Genomic DNA, 21,809 nt, shown 5'->3' with positions numbered 1-21,809 from the left:
TACTTCATATTTGCCATAGATTTCTCCACTGGGTCAAGCTATCTTCAATGACTCCTCACAGATGAAGCCTGGAGACACTTTTATGCTAATATTCTACTTATGCTTCTCTCCATGGAAATATTACTAATTGTGAACTTTTACTTATTGCTACTATGATCCGAGCACTATTCGGGTGCTTGGAAAAGGGACAAATAAATACTGCGTGATGATACTTAGCTTCTTGACCAAAAATAAAATAGAGATTAGCAAAATTAAAATAGAGATTAGCAAAAAAATTTAACAAATAACAACTTATATGCATATCAGATAAAATTCACTTTCAATATTCAAATCTCAGTAGACTTCATGATTTAGTATGCAGGAGAAATCTTATGTTTCTAGAATAATTTGACCCAATATAATTCACGAAATAGATTACATGCCCCAAATGTATGATACAAGTAGGAGATCAAGAAGGTAAAGGACCACAAAACACCTTCAGTCAGATTCACTTGAGATGCAAGTGTGGATAAAATTTGAAGATGTGAGGGAAAGAGGGCAGGCCATTCCAGGGGGTGGGAGTGTATAAAGTAGTCCAAATGAAGATACTATGAGAGAGGAAAGCTTGGAATTCTGCTCTCTGAAAGGAATAGTTCTGACAAACATCCCTGCTTTTGACTACCTTATACTGAAAACAAAGTAGACATGGCTCTCTATAGAAGATGGAATGTTCTCAATATGTTGCCTTGTGGAACATTTCAATTCCCCATCCTTAATGATCTCATCCCAAATGAATCTTCCTAAAGTTTTAATTCACTGACTTATTTGGGCTAACAGTCTTAACATATGTCCAAATGTGTGAATGAAACAGATTGCTAAATAGAGAAAAAATGCTGGAATATAGAACAAAGGTGTGACCACTGCCATCTTATTTTGACACTTCCAATTAAACGAAGGAACTAGGGATCACCACGTTATGTAGAATTACCATGTGTGTTCTTTGATGGCACTAAGAAAACATAGGAATCTATGTGTTAAAAAAAAAAATCAGTGCTGTAATTGGCTTACCAATGCATCCACAGTCTTAACATCCCTGGACCCTGATAAATATTTGGCACGTATGTTTGCTCTAAGAAATTCACCGCCATTCTTTGAACAGTTTATAACAGTTGGTCACATAAGAAAAAAATGAAGTATACCACTAACCCATTTCTCATCATTAATGGATTATATAATAGGGTCCAATTGCATCTAATCTCTTCTACCTAAGTGTGCTTGAAGATGCAGACAAAGAATTAGAAGCTGATACAAGAAAATGCTTCCATTGATCTGGGAAGCCCTTTTCCATCTACAGATAAGCATTATCAGAATTTCTGGAGACAGACCAGTCATCATTTTCTTCAACCATACCTAAAAATACAAAGAGTATTCACCATGCACATAAAACCATAGATACACACATGTGATTTCCAAGTGAATGCATACCCACTCCCCACCACATTCCTTTTGGGACATGATACTCAAGAGATGGCAATTAAGTCAACAAAACACACAGTTCTCAGGTATTGATGAGCGTCGTAAAAAGAAATGGCTGATTTTTAAAAACTTAAACACGATGAAATACATCTATAACTGAAACTTTACAGAGCAACATTTTAATCTTTCTTCCTTATCGCACATTTAAATAATGTAGGGTAACAGAAAAAAATTGCCAAACCAATTGCTATTTTTCACTGTACATCTTACAAGTTTATAAAGCACCATGATATTGCAAAGAGTTAATTATTTTGATATATTTATGGTGATTGTTAGCTTTTTTCCCTCATCATTCTGTTTTTAATTTGACAAACAAAAGACAATGTTCCAAAGGTGATCTCATTTGAGTATTGTTTGTTTGGATTCCAGGCAAATGATAATTTATTAGATTACTCTAAAGTTTATATATTTATTAAAAACTACCAAAACAGTAGTTTATCTTTACAGTGACAACTTCAAAGTAAGTAGTAAACCCTCAAAATAACATGATTATCATAGCTCTTTCAAATTTGAATAGCTCTGTTTCCTTGCTTTTATAAATGTGTTTGTGTGTATATTAGAAATGATGTTTGAATGAACTATTTTTATGATTACTGCATGTGTTTTGAAAATAGGAAACATCTAAAAATGTCATTAAAATACTTAAAATATGTCCCTGAAAGGTGGATTTGAGGTATATTACCCACTTAAAGCTTAGAATTTTCAATTGCCTTTGCCTTTCTGAGCACCATAACTTTATTTTCAATATACACTGTCTATTATTTTCTTAGTACCAGAGAGAAGATGCCTCAAATTAACACTACAGCGATTGGGGGCACAACTGATTTGGAAAGTAATTTTTTTTTCTATTTCCTATATCTTTTCAGGCACACAACATTAAAACAACATCCTATTAAAAAGCTTCATAAAGTCATAATAGGCAAGACAATCTCAAAGTCAAGTGTGTCAGCTAATAAACCTGCAAAGCCATTAAATCTACACTTTTTACCAGCCATTCAGTTTATACCCTACCAAAATAAAACTTGTTCAAATAAGAAAAGCAATTTTAGACTTCAAACATTAGATGAACACATATTTGGACTAGGATGGAAATTGAGATTTTTATTTTTCTAGATGCTGCACAGCATGAGCCTGAGTGGGGATGTGGGGATAGATCGGGGTGGAGAGGAAGAACAATGGTGACAAAGTTGTGTCATACAGTAGAGACGCTGAGCCCTTCCACACTGTAGCCACTGGCTACATGAAGCGAAATTAAACCAACTGAATATAAACTAAGTAAAATTAAACTAATTAAAGAATTAACTAATTAAAATAAAGTAAAAACTTCATTTGCTCAGTCGCTTTAATGACATTTCAGTTGTTTAATAGACACACATGGCTACTGGCTACTGAATTGGATAGCATAGAATAGAGCACATTGATCACTGCAGAAAGTCCTTTAATTCAGCCCTGGGTAGAATAAAGCAATCACAAATTAGCATCTCAATTTAATATAGCTGAAGTTTCAAATAACCTGGGCAGCCTGACTGTTTTTAGTTTTAGGAATATGCAGTTTGCAATCTTTATTTTAAAATGGATTCATTTTTTTAATAATATTTTTTATTACATTATGTTACTCACCATACAGTACATCCCTAGTTTTTGATGTAAAGTTCCATGATTCATGATTTCTCAACATTTGCTGCAACATGGATGGGACTGGAGGAGATAATGCTAAGCGAAATAAGTCAAGCAGAGAAACAATTATCATATGGTTTCACTCATGTATGGAACATAAGAAGTATGAAGACTGGTACGAGAAGAAAGGGAAGAAGAAAGGGGGGGTAAACAGAAGGGGGAATGAACCACAAGAGACTACGGACTCTGGGAAACAAACTGAGGGCTTCAGGGCGGGGTGGGGAGGGGGATGGGATAGGCTGGTGATGGGTAGTAAGGAGGGCACGTATTGCATGGTGCACTGGGTGTTATACGCAAGTAATGAATCACGGAACTTTACATCGAAAACTAGGGATGTACTGTATGGTGACTACACAATGATCCAGCAATTGCACTACTGGGTATTTACCCCAAAGATACAGATGTAGTGAAGAGAAGGGCCTTATGCACCCCAATGTTCATAGCAACACTGTCCACAATAGCTAAATTGTGGAAGGAGCCGAGATGCCCTTCAACAGATGACTGGATTAAGAAGATATGGTCCATATACACAACGGAATATTACTCAGCCATCAAAAAGAATGATTTCTTAACATGGATTCATTTTTTAATTCTTCTTACTATATATATAGGCAGAAAACTGAGTATTCCCTGTCAATATGTAAGTTTTCACAAAGTGAAACTGAGCTACCACCACCTCACCCACCCCCACACCCACCCTCCTATAATCAGCACCTGGATAAAGAAATAGAAATCATTCCTGGCATCCCAGAACTACCCCCTCCCCTTGCCCCCTTATCAATACCCCCTTTACAGTCATTACACCAACACCCATTACTTTATTTTATTTTATATAAAAGGGATCATATATTATCTAGTCTTTGGTGTTTGGCTTTTTCTGCATAAGATTATATTTGCAGGGTTCATTTTTTATTGTGTGTTGTTTTAAATGGCCAATTTTCATTGCTGGATAGCAGGAGCCAGCAATACACACACACACACACACACACACACACACACACACACACACACGAGACATATAGCAAATATTTTGAGGTTTCTGGGCCATATGGTCTCTTTCACAACTATTTAACTCTGCCATTGTGGAGTCAAAATAACCACAGTCAATGAGTAAATGAATGGATATAGTAGCTGTGTTCCAATAAAACTTTATCTACAAAACAGGCAGTGGGCTATACTTGGTCTGTGCTCTATAGTTTGCTAATTCCTGCTGTTTCATTTTCTACTGTGTGACTAAATCACAGTCTATTCATTCTGTTAATGGCCATCTGGAAAATTTCTAGTTTGGGTTATTATCAGTGGTCTGGAAACATTTTACTACATATTTTTGGTGACATTTTTAATTCTCGTCTTCTGCTTCCTCTACCTGGCATGTTCCCCACTCACTGTTCAGGTATTTACTCCTTAACACATACTTTAAATCTCACCCTGTTTTGGGTCAGATTGTGTCTCTCCCCCACCCCCAAAGTATGTTGACATTCTAACCTCCAGTAGCTATGAATGTGACCCTATTCAAAAACTGGGTCTTTGTGGATGAATGGTCAAGTTAAGATGAGGTCATTAGGGTGGGTCCTAATATAATATGATTGAGCCTTTATAAAAAGTGGGGAATTTGAACCAGAGATATGCTTAGAGGGAAAACAATATGAAGATACAGGAAGAATGCTATCTATAAGCCAAGGAATGCCTGAGGCTACCAGAAGCTGGGTGAGAGGCATGGAACAGGTTTTCCCTCACAATCCTGAAAAGAAACCAACCCTCTGACACCTTAATCTTGGACTTCTAGCCTCCAGAACCATGAAAAAACAAATTCTCATTTGTGAATTTCTATCACTCATTTGTGCTTTTTATGCAACTCTAGCAAATTAATACATCACCAAGGAGAGGTCTCCCCAACTACATCTTACCTATGGGAGCACTCTCCCCGTTACTTCACTTGATCTTGCTTATTTTACTCATTACCCCTTTCCTTTATTTTTTATTTTCTCTGCTAATTAATTTCTATGAAAGCACAGGTCTCAACTGACTTTTTGCACCACTCAGTTTTCCTTACATAGTATACCTAAGTGATCAATAAATATCTGAATGTGCAGGATGGCTAGTGTTGCAATTTTTAACTGACACTTTAGAACAGAAAATAGCTGGAATAGTAAGGTGCATAAGCACAAGTGAGCTAATTGTGGAAGAATTAATAGTTTTACAAGATCCAGACTGAGTGACATTAATATGATCAGATTAGGAAGAATTTAAGGGCTGGAAAAATAGTCTCTGAAATTAGTATGTATTAAGCTACTATGAACCAATTATTAAACTAGGCACTGTCATATTTTACTGCTCTGCTATATCCTATCTTACTTAACTTCTGTAAGCCAATTTCTTCATATAAACAGTGAGGAAAGTAGTAATGCCTACCCTATAGGATTACTGGATGGAATAAATAACAAAATGCCTACAATTTACTCAGCACACAGCCCAGTAAAGAAAGTGTGCAATAAATGTGAATTTACAGAATTCACAATGCATTTAATAGAAGAGGAGCTAAACACTGACAATGCCCAAGGGTCTACCATTTGTAAGTGGCAGAATCAAGTACTGAATCCAGGATTATCTGGCCTCACTGATCATTCTGCATTCCTATTTATATGCTCTTTCTGGACATTTTTATAGCTATTGGCTTGATTACTATTCCTTCTGTGAGAGTAAAAGTCTTTTTTATTTTTTAAGAGAAAGCAAAACTGGCTGTTTTGAAAGGCTGCCTCGGTTATTTTGAGATGTGGTCGCAATAGGAGGCCTTGAGGGCTGTGTGTCAAACTCAAATTGTAGACCCCAACACTTGAAACAACTACAGAAGTTTAAGAGCAGTGTATTGCCAATTTAAACCTAGTTCAGTAATGACAACATCACAGAGCTCTTTCTGATTCTCTGATTTTATGTACTCAGAGACACTTTATTTGGAGAGATTTAAAAATGTTCACTCTAATGATGGAAATTGAGAGATCTGAAATCTTACTAGAAAGACTGAAACATGATTTTCAGCATTGCCAGCAATGATCTGGCCCACACAATAGTTTTCATTACGATAGATGTCAGTCAGCAGAGGCACGTCATGGCCATCATGAGTGGTCATGCAGCCTTCAGAAATGAACATACTCTGGGATGACAATCGGGTTCGCTTGTTTTTAAAAGACATTGACTTTATCTTTTGCATCTAATATAATATTACATTTCCTGGGTACTGCCAGGGAATAAATATGTTTCAGGTTCATAGAAAATCAACCTTTTCCTTTTTGATTTTAATACTTGCCAAAACTAGGGGTACCTGGGTGGCTCAGTTGGTTAAAGCATCTGCCTTGGGGTCAGGTCATGATCCCAGGGTCCGGGGATGAGCCTGGCTTCCAGCTTCCTGCTCAGGAGGGAGCCTGCTTCTCCCTTTGCCCACCCACCCCCACTGCTTGTGCTCACACTCACGCATGCACTCTCTCTCTCTCTCCCTCTCTCTCTCAAATAAACAAAATCTATTAAAAAAATACTTGTTAAACTAAATTACAGGGAAAATAAAGTCCTAATTTTAAAGTACTCGTAGTACTCTACCCATATACCTAAAAATGTAGCTGTGTATATAAACATACATCTACAAACAAAACATGGATGCAAACAAACTTTGTACATTCAATGAGATTTTTGCTTTTTGAGAAGAAACGTATGTTGATAAACTTCTCAAACCCTCTAGAATTTAAGGACATTCATGGTGAGAAAGGAGGTCCAGAATCATCTTGTTAATGGTCTCTAGTTCTAGTCAGACCTGGCAGCTGGAATAACAATTTCGTGAATGTGTACCAATACCAGGTAGACAATGAATCCAAAGGCATTTGCCAGAAAGTACAGGTAATGCTAAGTGAAATACTAACAGCATCTTCAAAGGCAAGAACATTTCCCACATCAACTTAAGGTTCTAACTTCATGCTATTCTGAGATTTTAACCCTAAATAATGGTCCATTCTTTCCTTCTCATTATCAACCTACAGTTGACAAAAAAAAAATTACAAAGGATTTTAGCTTTGCAGTATTCATTAACCAATGTTTTACTGCATTAAGTAGAAATGAAGTCATTTTATATTATGAATAATAAACTTTGTCCTATTGAAGAAATATACATATATTGAAGAAATGTGTGTGTGTGTGTGTGTGTGTATAGAGAGAGAGAGCATGCATGCAACTGGCATGGGACAAATGTGTAAAAAATATGCAATTATATATCTACAACTGAATACCTACCCCTTCATAGAACCAAACTACATAAAATCTTTGTGTTTTAACTTCTGAGCTGCTCATGGCTGTCTGATTCAGTGCTCTCTATTCAGGGACATGTCTGCTTCCTTTGGGACATTTTCTGCCTGACAACGACAAGGATGCTGTTCCAAAATGAAATTTGGAGCCCAGTTTTAAATTGAATCTCACCCTCCAGAGTAAACAGTAGATGGAAGCTGCCTATTAAATCATCAACTTTTAATTAAATCCTTTGCAGCTGTACGATCCCCATATTCAACAAGGTGATAAATGCATTGTATTTTAATTTAGTTATTTTTTGTACTAAGCCCAATGCAAAAGAAAAAGAGAGAGAGAATGTATGATATTTACCAAGTTACCAGGAATGGATTCACTACAACTTCTTTTTTTTTTTTTTTTTTTTAAAATTTTTTTTTTTTTTTTTGAAAGANAGATAGAGACAGCCAGCGAGAGAGGGAACACAAGCATGGGGAGAGGGAGAGGAAGAAGCAGGCTCATAGCAGAGGAGCCTGACGTGGGGCTCGATCCCATAACGCCGGGATCACGCCCTGAGCCGAAGGCAGACGCTTAACCGCTGTGCCACCCAGGCGCCCCCACTACAACTTCTTGATCGAAGCACAGTGAAGTGTTTTAAAACATTGGAGCCAGCAATTTGGAGTCAAATCTTGACCCCAGGGCCTACTAACTCTATGACTTTGGACAAATCAAATGACCTCTTTTAGCCTCAGTTTCTCAGGCAGATTAAATCACTGGTTCTAATTCTCCCTCCAGTTCTCCCTATATCCACACTGCTAGTTGTCATGGCCTAATTGTGGATGGAGGGTATCACTCCTGCCCTTGACTTTGAGCTTGACCATGTAACTTGTTCCAGCCAAAGAAATGTAGGTGGAGGTCAATGTGCCACTTCTGAATGTAGGTCTGAAGAGACCTTGTGTGTTTCTCCTTACTCTCTTGCATTCTGTCATCATCAAGAGAAAAATCTTATCCTAGGCAGCTGCTTCTCTTTGATCCTGAGGTCCATGATCAACATGTGAGGAGTGGAGGTGACCCTACCCCATCTAACCTAGATGAACTGTCCCAGCTGACTTGCAAGCACATGGAAAACAAACACATATTTTATGCCATTGAGATATTGCTATACAGCATTACCGTAATAATAGGGAATTGATACAATTTCTTACTGATTAAATGAGAATTAAGATCGCCTCTTAGTCATAGAGTTTTGGAAAAATTAAAAAGAGCACCCATTCATTTAAGGAATAATAAATGCCTACTATTCACCAGACCCTTTGGTACAAGGTTGGGGGATTAGAGAGATAAGGTCCCTGCCATCAAGAAAACTGCATCCTAGATGTAATGTGTATATTTGATTATTCGTTACATGGTATTCCTAACATGTATTCATAACATGGTAAGCATAGCAATAAATACTAAGATAACAGCTATGTAAAAAATGTATTACTAATTAATGTTAGTAATCCTGTTCCATGTTGATATAATGGAGAATGACAAAACCATACTACATCATGAAAATAGAATGCCTAACAACTATGCTCTCAGAGAAAAATTTTCAATAAGCTATTTGTTCAGAAATGGATAATAAGTGAAAAAAAAACTGCAACATAAGACAACATATAGGTCTTGAAATTAGCAATGTTACTCTACAGGGTTGTTTTTTTTTTTTTTTTTTAAAGATTTTATTTATTTATTTGTCAGAGAGAGAGAAAGCACACAGACAGGGGGAGAGGTAGAGGCAGAGGGAGAGGGAGAAGCAGGCTCCCCGCTTAGCAGGGAGCCCCACGCAGGGCTTGATCCCAAGACCCAGATATCATGACCTGAGCCAAAGGCAGCCACTGAATCAGCTGAGCCACCCAGATGCCCTACTGTTACTCTACAGGTTTTCGAAGACTGAGAAACTTAAAGAGGAAGTAAGTTTGATTTACTGATGTCACATAGTGTGATGGCTAGTTTTATGTATCAACTTGACTGGCCACAGATATTTGGTTCATCATTATTCTGGGTGTGTCTGTGGAGGATGTTTCCAGTGAGATTAACATTTGAATCAGTAGGCTGAGTAAAGCAGACTATCCTCCCCATTGTGAGTGATCCCTATGTTTTCAAGACCTGAATAGAACAAAAATGTAGGGTAAGGGAAAATTCCTTTTCTCTGCCTTACTACCATAAAGCTGGGACACTGATCTTTTCCAGCCTTAGGACTTGAGACTAGAACTAGACCTGACTATAATTGACTCTCCTTGCTTGCTGACTGAAGATTGTGGAACTTCTCAGCTTCCATAACCGCATGAGCCAATTTTTATACCCTTAATTTTTTATATCCTTATAATAAATATCCTCTCTCTATATTTTTGTATTTATATATACACACAGATACACATATATATGCAGCATATATATATAGATATATACACATATATACACACATATACATATATATATATACATATACACACACACACATACATACTGCATAATACTTCAGTCTTGCTGACCGCAGATCATGGTACTTCTCAGCTTTCATAACTGCATGATCCAATTTTTATACACTTCATTTTTTGTATCCTTATCATAAATATCCTTTCTCTCTCTCTTTACATATGTATATACACATATGTGTATATACACACATGTATGTGGGTATGTGTATACACACACACACACACACACACACACACACACAATCTTATTGATTCTGTTTCTCCAGACAACCTATACTAACATACCCAGAATACAGGAGCTGCTCCTTTCTCTGTGACATTCTGTCAAACCACATTTAAACACTGCAAATCCATAAACAAATATTCCAAAACAAACCAAAACAACCACAAAAGATATCTCAAATGAAAGAGATGTCATATAGTTCCTTTACTGTTTTAAATTCTTATGATAGTGCATGCACACAAAGAGATAACCTATTTCTGTAATGATGAAATAATAATTTTGAAGTGACACCAGAAAATCTTTGAATGTTAGAGTTGGAAAGGAAAAATGAGAGAATTACTCATTCATCATTTTACAAGAGCATATTCCCTCTGGGGGAAACTCAAATTTGCCAAGGTCATTGACAATGTCAAAATTGAGATATTAGTACCGGTAAGACATATCATTTATAGAGTACTTCTGTATCTCCCACTATGATTTACAATCATTATTGCATTTGATAATCACTGAACAAGTATGTGAGTTATGTGTTATGATTGTCCTAGCTTTTTAAATGATGAAATAGCTTAGAAATGTTAAGCAACATCGTGTGTGGCCGGCAGAAGTGGTCAAATCAACCTTAAGCCATAGACTTTAGAGCAGTGCTTCTCAAACTTTAATGTACATACAAATCCTTGAAGATTTCGTTAAAATGCCTGAACCTCACCTCAGAGAGTCTGATAGAATTGGTATGGAGCAGCCTTCTATGGTATTAGCATTTTAAAAAATTTCTCCCAGGTGATTCAAATCTGCAGCCTTGGTTGCAACTCCTAGTTGGAGCCTGTATGGCTAAGTTCTTTTTATATCTCCTGTACCCTTTAGAAAAAGCACTCAGAATTAGGCCATTATAAATTACAAAGTACACAATCTCCTTGTCCTTAATATTGGATTTGACTTTTAGCAGGGAGGAGAAACAAGAAAACAGGAGAGTCATTAAAAACACGTTATAATTAGGATGGAAAAGGAAGCCATTTGGGAAAATAGATGTTAATATAACTATGTTATAAACCAACATAATATCAATAATATTAACAATAACAATGTTCAATTGTTTTGGACTAAATTGTAACACTTCTTGTACTACAGTGGTAGATGGGTTTAGCCTTTCCAATTAATTTCCTCCCTAAAATAGAATTAAACATTCAGCACCTTTGCCATGTGAATTTCTAGCACCTCCACCAGAGTAGGCAAAGAATATGTCCTGCTTCCTAGTAACGTTAGCTTTGCAGGGTGCTAAGGCTTTAAGGGCACTTGCAGCATTCAGATAGGCCCTTTGCGCTTGGGCCATCAATTCTGAGATTTTGCCCCAGGTCGTAACTGGCACCAGAATGAGAGACGCATTGACCAGATCTGAACTCAATCCCCACCCCACCCAACTCCTGCAGAATCCCAGCGGATCCACAGAACTGAGTGAGAAATAAATGCTTACTATTATAAACCACTACACGCTGGAGTGCTAGAGCTTGTCATTCAGTACTATTCGGAAAAACAAAACAAAACCCAACTCATACAATGATATTTAAATAAAAACATTCTGTGTTACATATTGATTATTCTTTTCACTGACCAGCACGAAACACTCCATACCTTCCTAATGTTACTGAAATTCCTGAATGAGTTCTAGTGGAAGGCAGCCCTCTTCCTACTATGGAAATAAAAAAGGCCAGCTGGGGTATGGGCATATGACCAGGCTGAGCACTCAATCATATTCAGTTAGTATTTAAATCTCAACATAAAGAAACAAAGCATCAGAGATTGTGGCAAATCCCATTTCTGGGGAACAGGAAAGTGGCAGCACTAAATTCTGGTGATGGAAGTGGAAAACTGTGGAGCTCCATATTCAAAGGTGGTGCTAACACAGTGCCCTCACTACACTGCTTCTGGGACACTATTTTGGCTGGCCTTACCTCTCTTCTATTTCCTCCTGCAGTTTTCCATGCCTCATTTCAAGACCCTCCTGGGTCTCCTCTGAGCTGTCAATTAATCTTCAAATTAACATGACTTCTGCTTATATCAAGCAGGGCAGTATTTCTCATTTGCAACTAAAATGTCTTCATGTCCTATTTGCCTTTGTTCATTTAATTCTCAAATATTTATCCAGTACCTGCTATCTATCAGGCACTGTACTAGGCTCTAGAAATAAAATGAAGACTGAGGCTCAACTGCTCTCAAAGGATACATACATACACATCAGTTGATTCTTTTTATTCATCATAATGATGTTTTATCAAATCACCACAAACACTGAATGAGTGAATACTGAACCTGGCTCTTAGGGTTTAATACAGGGTTAGGTTCTAATGAGTCTCTGACCACTACACACACACACACACACACACACACACACACACACACACACACACGGTTTTGTTTTATGTGTGTTTGTATAAACACACTTTATTATTAAACTTCACTTAATAAATACTATTTATTCCATAAAATTTGAATCCTGGCCAATGGCACTATAACTCATACCTGAACACAGCTTATCTAACACCTGCATTTTCTCTGTAAAGCATACCACAGCATTCCTGTGCTTAGTGATACTAGATAGCACTTCAGCCCTATACTTGAGAGCCATTTTAAACAGTGAAATCAAGAAAAATCACAAAAATATGAAAAAATGGTCACTATATATATTCTGAGAGGGACACTGGTTTATAGTATGAGAACTGAAACAAGAAAATATAGTAGTACCTTATTTCCCCTCAGCTGGGAATGTGCATATTGGGTGACTCAGATTTTTCACCCATCTGTGTATGTCTATGAATGATCATGAAAGCCCAGTGAGTACTGATTTGGGGATTAAAATAAACTTCAGCACATGGATGAATTCACACACATGAAATATGTTAATAATGAAGATTGACTATATATATAGAGATTAGATACAGAGACAGAGATATAGGTATATAGATATACACGTGGGTATGTGTGTAAATAAAGTTTACCCTTGAACCACACATGGGTTAGGGGAGCTGACCCCATGCACAGTCAAAAATCCACATATAACTTTTGACTCCCCCAAAACTTAACTACTAATAGCCTACTGTTGAGTGGAAGCCCTTTTGATTAACACGTACTTTGCATGTTACATGTATCACATACTATGTTCTTGCAATAAAGCTAGAGAAAATGTTAAGAAAATCATAAAGAAGAGAAAGTACATTTATAGCACTATACTGTATTCATCCAAAAAAATCTGCATATAAGTGAAACTGTTATTCAAAGGTCAACTGTAATTTCAATGTATGATGTGTTTTTAGTAAAGAAATGTGAGATGCAAGATATATGAAAAATGCAGAGAATGAGATGAGAGTAAAGGAAGGAAAGCCCCATGTATGGCAAGCAGAATAAGGCAGACTTAAGACGTCTTATTGAAGTACACTTTGGAGATGAATGAGAGGTAGGCTTTCGAGAGAAAGGAAAGCTTTTGCAAAATCCCAGACATGAGACATCACAAAGCATTGTGGGAATGACACTGTGGAAAAGGAAAAAGGTAATGTTGACTGAGTAGAAGAGGAAAGATAAGTTGGGTTCTGAAAATATATTTTAAGTCACACCAATGAGTGCAATTTATAGAGTAGGGCATGCTCAGATTTGAGCTTTGGAAAAATAACTTCCATGATTATGTGACAGTTGAATCAACAGAGAATGGGCTAGTAATTCCAGATGGGAGGAACTCATAAAAACAAGAGCTATGAAGCTGAACTAAGACTGGGAGAATGGAAGTAGGAAAAGGTTTCAAATTCACAGGATTTGAGGAAAAATTAAGTCTTATAAAGTGGGAAGAAGAACCAATTAGGAGCTAATCAGATTTGATTTTTACCATTAAAATCTTAACAGAGGGGCGCCAGGGTGGCTCAGTCAGTTAAGCATCTGCCTTCGGCTCAGGTCATGATCCGAGGATAGAGCCCAGCTGGCCTGCATCTGGCTCCCTGCTCAGGGGAGATCCTGCCCCCACGACCACCCCCACTGGTGCTAGTACTCTCTCTTGCTCTCTCTCCCTCTCTGTGTCGAATAAATAAAATCTTTAACAAAATAAAAAAAATAAAATCTTTAACAGAGCCCGGGTATAAAGTGGGCAGTTTTGCTAGTAAAAACCATGAGCCTCATTTTCTACATGCCCAGATGTACATAACAATGAAACAGCCAAGTAAAGTATTTCAATCATTAGTGAAAGTAGAGAAAATATTGCTCAGCATAATTTTTTAATCCCTTGGTCCATGGTTCCTGTATTACCTGAAATAGGAACAATGAAAAGATACTTATAAATGTCATTTTGATGATAAATTTGTTATATGAAAAATTTCCATAATTCTCGTAACTACGAGTTACAAGTTATGAAATCAACTTTTCAATGTAAAATGTATTTATGTTCTATTAGTCAAAATAGCATGTGTATGTGTCAGTCTATGAAAAGCAGCATGGATGAATATATTTGAAAAATAGTAATTTATATGCTTAAATGTACAAGACTTAATGTTTTTCCAATTCACAGGAAAACATTCGCACCTTTATTGATTGCTAGAGCTACAGCTGTCCAGATACCCAACGCATGTATGTGGGGGTGACCTAAGTATGATGTAATACCAAAAAAATCTATTTTTTTAAAAGATTTTATTCATCTATTTGAGAGAGAGAGAGACAGAGATAGTGACAGAGAGCACAAGCGAGGAGGAAACGGAGAAGAAGGCTCTCCGCTGAGTAGGGAGTGCAACGCAGGCCCAATTCTAAGACCCTGCAATCATGACCTGAGCAGAAGGCAGGCACTTAACTGACTGCGCCACCCAGGCATCCCCTCACCCCCCACAAATCTACTAACCACATAATATTAACAGTTTCAAATAAGTATCCAATAGGAATCCCCAGTGGAGAGTCGGGTATATGCTTCTTTTTATTTTGTAGATATACAGAAAAAGTAAGCACAATTATAGCCTAATTAAAATTTATGTGAGCAACACAATCTTTAAGGTCCATCATCATCTGAACTATGTCTTGTGGGTCTTTCAAATTAATTAATTATGCCTTTGCTATCTGATGGCTTCCCTTAGCCTACCATTTTTAGTTTAAATAACAACTTACGCATAAGAAAGCACAAATAAAATAAATAGCAACGCCAACAAGAAGACAAACAGACAAGCATCATCACATAAATTTGATGGCTCTCAGAAACAATGAATTCTGTAATATAGTTATCCCTCACAAATCCAAACTGCTTCAGCCACTTACATGGAATGTGTCCTGTCAATGCTTATTGGCATGCAAAAATGGAAACCTAGAAGATTCAAACCATCAGATGATCAATCCCAAAGCCACTTAGTGAGGTCATTCCTAGGGCTTCTGTGATTAAAGGATGGAGTAGGAGTTAAACTCTGATCTATAGTCATTGCTGCATTTCTCATTCACTTATTCACTCAGCAACTGTTTATCAAGTATGGATTAGTAGTATTTATGTTCCTGGAGCTGCTCTAGGAGCTAAGGATGTATCGGTGAACAAAAGAGACAAGGTTTTGCCTTTGAGGACCATACATTCTACTAGAGAGGCAGAAAATATAAAGCAAACATAGTACTAAGAAAATTATCTGTTAGAAGATGATAAATACTGTGGGGAAAAAAGAACGAGCAGAGCAGAATAAGAGGATTAAGAGTACTGGAATGCATGCATGGTGCACTGGGTGTTATACGCAACTAATGAAGCATCGAACTTTACATCGGAATCCGGGGATGTACTGTATGGTGATTAACATAATATAATAAAAAAACAACAACAACAACAACAAAAAACCACATATTCCAAAAAAAAAAAAAAAGAGTACTGGAATACAGACTGCCAATATTAAACCAGGTGGTCACTGTAAGCTTCTCTGAGAACAAAATGCTTGAGCCAAGATGAAAAGGAAAAGAAGGAGTTAGTCAAGCCAGTATCTGGACAAAAGAACTTTCCAGAAAAGAGGAGCTGGAGCTAAGGACACTAGGCAGTCTATTCCTAAGCATTCAAGGAACAATAAGGAAGTCAGTGTGACTACTGCAAAGTGAGAGCAGAGAATATAACAGGAGGAGCTTATAAATTTATCTGGGATCCTGATCAAACAGCGCTTTGTAGACCCTTGAAAGACCCTTTGTAGATCTAGACTTTGACACTGAATGAAATAATGGGCTGCTGATAGGTTCTGAGCAGAGGGACAGGTACATCCTTTAGAAAGGAAACACTGGCCGCTGGACTGAGAATGGACTGCAGAGGAACAAAGATAAAAGTAGGGGAACCTGAGGTGACTGCAATTAACTTTACTGCCTTTAAACAAGGTTCCCACCATTAAAGCATAAAATGATTACATTCTGCCAAATGGTTTTAAAAAAAGACAAGACTGTACACAACTATCAATGCTGAAGAAGACCCCGCCCCTCTTCTAAGTTCAGGGGAGACTCCACACGTATAAATGAATAACGGGCACAGAAGATGCTGTGGCTTCAGGGAGGAGTTAAGTGGAGAATGATTATAAAATCAGTCAACTTTAAGGTTTCAAAATTTTCTTTTTTCCCCCAGTTCTGTTGAAATATAATTGACATATAACATTCTATTCATTTAAGGCATATATAATGATTATATATATATAGTAAAATGATTACCACCACAGTAAGTCTTGTTAACATCCATCACCACACATGGTTACAACTTTTTTTCTTGTGATGGGAACTTTTAATATCTACTCTTTCAGCAACTTTCAAAAATACAATACAATACTGTTAATGATAGTCACTATGCTGTACATTCTATCCCCAGAAATTATTTATTTTATAACAGAAAGTTTGTAACTTTTAACCAGTTTCACTCATTTTTCCCAGCTCCAATATCTGGTAATAACCACCAACCCATTTACTGTTTCTGGGATTAGTTTTTTTTTTTTTTCTTTAGATTCCACATATAAGTGAGATCATATAATACCTCCCTCTCTCTGTCTGACTTAGTCCACTTAGCATAATGCCCTCAGTCAACCTGTATCCACATTGTTACAAATGGCAGGATTTCCTTCTCTTTCATGGTTGATTGTCTTGACCAAGAATTAGGAGTTGAAGCATTAAGGGTTTAAATTTCTTTTTTTTTCTTTTTTTTCTTTTTTTTTAGTATTTATTTATTTGTCAGAGAGAGAGACAAAATTTGTCAGGGAGAAGCAGGCTCCCCACTAAGCAAAAAGCCCGATGCGGGACTCATCTCCCAGGACCCTGGGGATCATGACTTGAGCCTAAGGCAGACGCTTAATTGACTGAGCCACCCAGGCATCCCAAGGTTTAAGTCTCTTATAAAACTGTCCCAGAAATGTTATTACCAGGAGGGTTCCTAGCTTATTTTGGTGAGCACATGGTATTGTTAGCCTTGTGGTTTCCTCATCAGCAAGGCAACTTCCTAAGAGAAATGTAATAGGTACTCCAAGCGCACTGGGCACTGGTCTAAGCTCTACTCTGTGGAGGCCTGATTTTTTTTTTAAAGTTTAGTGAGCATTCAAGCTTGTTAATACATATTGGCATTATAAAACTCCACAGTTTTTCATCACTCAAAATGACCCCAGGAGGAGTTGGAAATTGGATGTGCTTTTTAATTCTCTTTGGAGTCCAAATGTAAATCCTTTCTCCCAGCCTCTGAACTGGGAGTTAATGATCTCAAAAAGAAACAAATAAACAAATCATAAAATGGGCAGAAGATATGAACAGACACTTTTCCAATGATGACATACCAATGGCTAAAAGACACATGAAAAAATGTTCAAAATCATTAGCCATCAGGGAAATTCAAATCAAAACCACACTGAGATACCACCTTACGCCAGTTAGAATGGCAAAGATAGACAAGGCAAGAAACAACAATTGTTGGAGAGGATGTGGAGAAAGGGGATCCCTCCTACATTGTTGGTGGGAATGCAAGTTGGTACAGCCACTCTGGAAAACAGTGTGGAGGTCCCTTAAAAAGTTAAAAATTGAACTACCCTATGACCCAGCCATTGCACTACTGGGTGTTTACCCCAAAGATACAGACGTAGTAAAGAGAAGGGCCATATGCACCCCAATGTTCATAGCTGCATTGTCCACAATAGCCAAATCATGGAAGGAGCCGAGATGCCCTTCAACAGATGACTGGATTAAGAAGCTGTGGTCCATATATACAATGGAATATTACTCAGCTATCAGAAAGAACGAATTCTCAACATTTGCTGCAACATAGACAGCACTGGAGGAGATAATGCTAAGTGAAATAAGTCAAGCAGAGAAAGACAATAATCATATGATTTCTCTCATCTATGGAACATAAGAACTAGGAAGATCGGTAGGGGAAGACAGGGATAAAGAAAGGGGGGGTAATCAGAAGGGGGAATGAAGCATGAGAGACTATGGACTCTGAGAAACAAACTGAGGGCTTCAGAGGGGAGGGGGGTGGGGGAATGGGATAGGCTGGTGATGGGTAGTAAGGAGGGCACGTATTGGCATGGTGCACTGGGTGTTATACGCAACTAATGAATCATCGAACTTTACATCAAAAACCAGGGATGTACTGTATGGTGATTGACATAATATAATAAAAAAAAAATTTAAAAAAAAAGTACTTCTCCCTCAGCTCCTTTCTTTTTTTTTTTCCTTTTTTCCTCAGCTCCTCTTTTGTATCTGCATTCAGAGAAAGAATTCAAAAAATCCACACTAAACCACCTCAGCCATCCATACATATTTTATTGACATACAGTAGGAAGTGATGCTCGTCCATCTATTATCTTTAAGTGCTTGGCTGTGCTTTTATTATCTTCATCATTGAGTCTCTTCCCATCTTCAACCTCATACTTAGTACGGTGATCATCACCGCCTGGCTCATCTCAGGGGAGAGACAACCTGGTGTACGTAGCCCACATTTAAATCCTTTTAGGGAATATGGCCTGGCATATAATATACCCATAGTGCTTTTACCCCCTGTAGTGGTGATTTCTATTGCATTTTATGCCTCTATGTAATTGTCCCAGAAGAAAAGGACTAAATGAAACGTGTGAAGTCCTTTGAGCTAACATTTAATGAAGAGCTTTGAAATTCCCAGGTGTAAAACACCATAAAAGTTTTAAGCATTATTATCTTCCTAATAAATGACTTTTCCATTTTCTCTCCCTTGTGACATCTTTATTGCTCATTTCCCACTTCTTTTGAATTTAATTTTTAAATGAACAAGAATGTCTGTTACAAACTTGTTTTTTAAAAATAAGAGAAACACTTGAGTAAACTGCTTATATTAATCAACTGCATTTTAGAAAAAATACATAATGCTGTTTTTCTCTCTCTCTGTCTCTCCCTCCTTCCTCACTCTCTTACCACAGAACTGAATTTTCTTTTCAACTTTATGCAGGCTATTGACAATTATATTAATAGGAACCTTCTCTCAAAGAGTTCAAAGATAGGTTTATCTTGAGTGTAGGACCATAAACTAGCCAAATACTGTTTACATAATGCTCAATACTTTATAAATCCACATAAAAACAGCAATTAAAAACAGCACATAGAGTGTTGGAAAGTGAAGAGAACTGATTTCAGAATGATTTCATTTTCCTGAAAAATAGTTCGAACTATTTTAAGAAACCTATTGGAAATTAGGTATTTTTTTTAGTCTTTTCCCTGATTTCTAACACAAATAATGAACCAGATATATTTTGTACATGCTAAATAGTGGATAGTATATATAAAATATTACATGTAAAACATGCAGTATATGTAAAATGCTATCAAATGTAATAAAAGCTATTATATCCCAAATATGTTTTTCAAATATGACATGGAGGAAACATTTCAACAAACATTTAAAGGTGTTTTTATATTACAGCATGTACATATTTTTCTAGTTTTAAGTTCACTTTTCTAGAAAGCACTGTTAAAATAAAAAACAGGCTAAGAATCCTACAAAACAACAGCTAATTAAGAAGCTTGATTAAGAAACTCTTCTTGAGAGGGTAGTCTGTTGATTAGAAAGAAAGAGTCTAGACAAAGAGCTTCATGAGCAAAATAAGGTCTATTTTCCATTCTGAAACCATGGTCATACATTATGGGTAATTTTTTTCTAAATATTTTCTCACCAGCTTGCCATGGTTGAAAAGATCTACTCAGAGATCAAACAGAGCTCTTGACTTTTTTCCTACAGCTTCCTCATTTTATGGCTGACTCCACATTCTTATCAATGCTCTAGAAACAAATTTTTTATCTCAATTGAATTTTTCAACATTCTTTATGATCTCCATGTAGGCTCCTGCCTATTCAAACCTTTTTCCCCCTCCAGCATTACTTTTCTAAGTAATCCCTCAAAATAAACAAACAAACAAACAAACAAACAAACAAACAGACAGACAGACCTGGTGGCCACAATCAACTTACACTTCAGTAACACAATAATTTCCTGTCCATTCTATGCATATGCTATATGCTCCTGTCCATGTTATCTTGTACCTAACCTCCCATATGTAAATGGCCCCATCAAAGACTTGCAGTCACTTCTTATTTCATCCCAGACTGACCTCCTTGCCAGCAGCTTTGACATTTTCCAGATATTCAACCTCTCCTTGCCACTTACAGACCTCTTTCGCTCTGTCCAATTCTGTTATTAGTCCTTATGGCATATGTTCCCATTCCAAGATATTTAAACACTTCTGCCTAAACATTCCGTTGGAAGAAGAGGAATAAAGTACGGAGGTGAAGACAGTATACAGAATAGCGGCTTAGAGTTTGAACTTTTGAATAAAGTTCACACACTTCAGTGTGTCTGAATCTTGGTTCTAACATCACTAGCTATTGATTCTGGACCAGCTATTTGATGCCTCTATGACTCAATTTCTTCAACTAAGAGTCAAACAGAGAAAATAATATTACCTGTCTCCTACTTCTTGGGTGACAGGATGAGGTGACCTTGGCACACTAGAGCTACTCAATACATCAGTATTGGTATTATTATTAGCAGTGATAGTAGTAGCTACCATAATTACTTTCCAAGATGAACTTCTTGATTCCTCCAAGGAATATATATTCCCCAAATTGTCCAACAACATCTACAAAGCTCCTTTTGACTGAGAAGATGATAGGCATGGATTCCCCTCATGATCATTATTAATATTTATCAACTTTCAAATAGATGGATTTTCTCCATTATTTATTTCTACCTATATTTCCATAGGGGTACCATCTGCTTTAGAAACACAGTATTAAAATAGTGTTGGAAATAGTTACCATATATTAAACAAAAATGGAAACTTAAACCAACTCTTTTTACTCTAGAGTAACATATTTCATTTTCTGAACATTCTGAAGTAAGATGTTTGATTTTGCCAACCCCATTTCCAACATTTGCTATTGAGGTGTCCTATCTTGAAAGTGATTGTTCACACTTACTTTTCAAGAACAGGTATCTAACCTCATAATCCAATGAAGTCTAACATGTTTAGCTTTATAAATGTTCCAAAGCCTAGAATCTTCCCCTATTCCTTCACTGATAGGATAGAGAAAGAAGAAAATAAGAATAAATTTTCTGTTCACCCATTTGGAGTCTGGATAATCTTATTCTTTAGAGGTATAACTGTCTATGTAAGTCATACAGTCTATTG

This window comes from Ailuropoda melanoleuca, chromosome 4 (genome assembly GCF_002007445.2).
Source record: "Ailuropoda melanoleuca isolate Jingjing chromosome 4, ASM200744v2, whole genome shotgun sequence".
NCBI classification, from domain to species: Eukaryota; Metazoa; Chordata; class Mammalia; order Carnivora; family Ursidae; genus Ailuropoda; species Ailuropoda melanoleuca.
Note: the sequence above shows the minus strand (reverse complement) of the source record.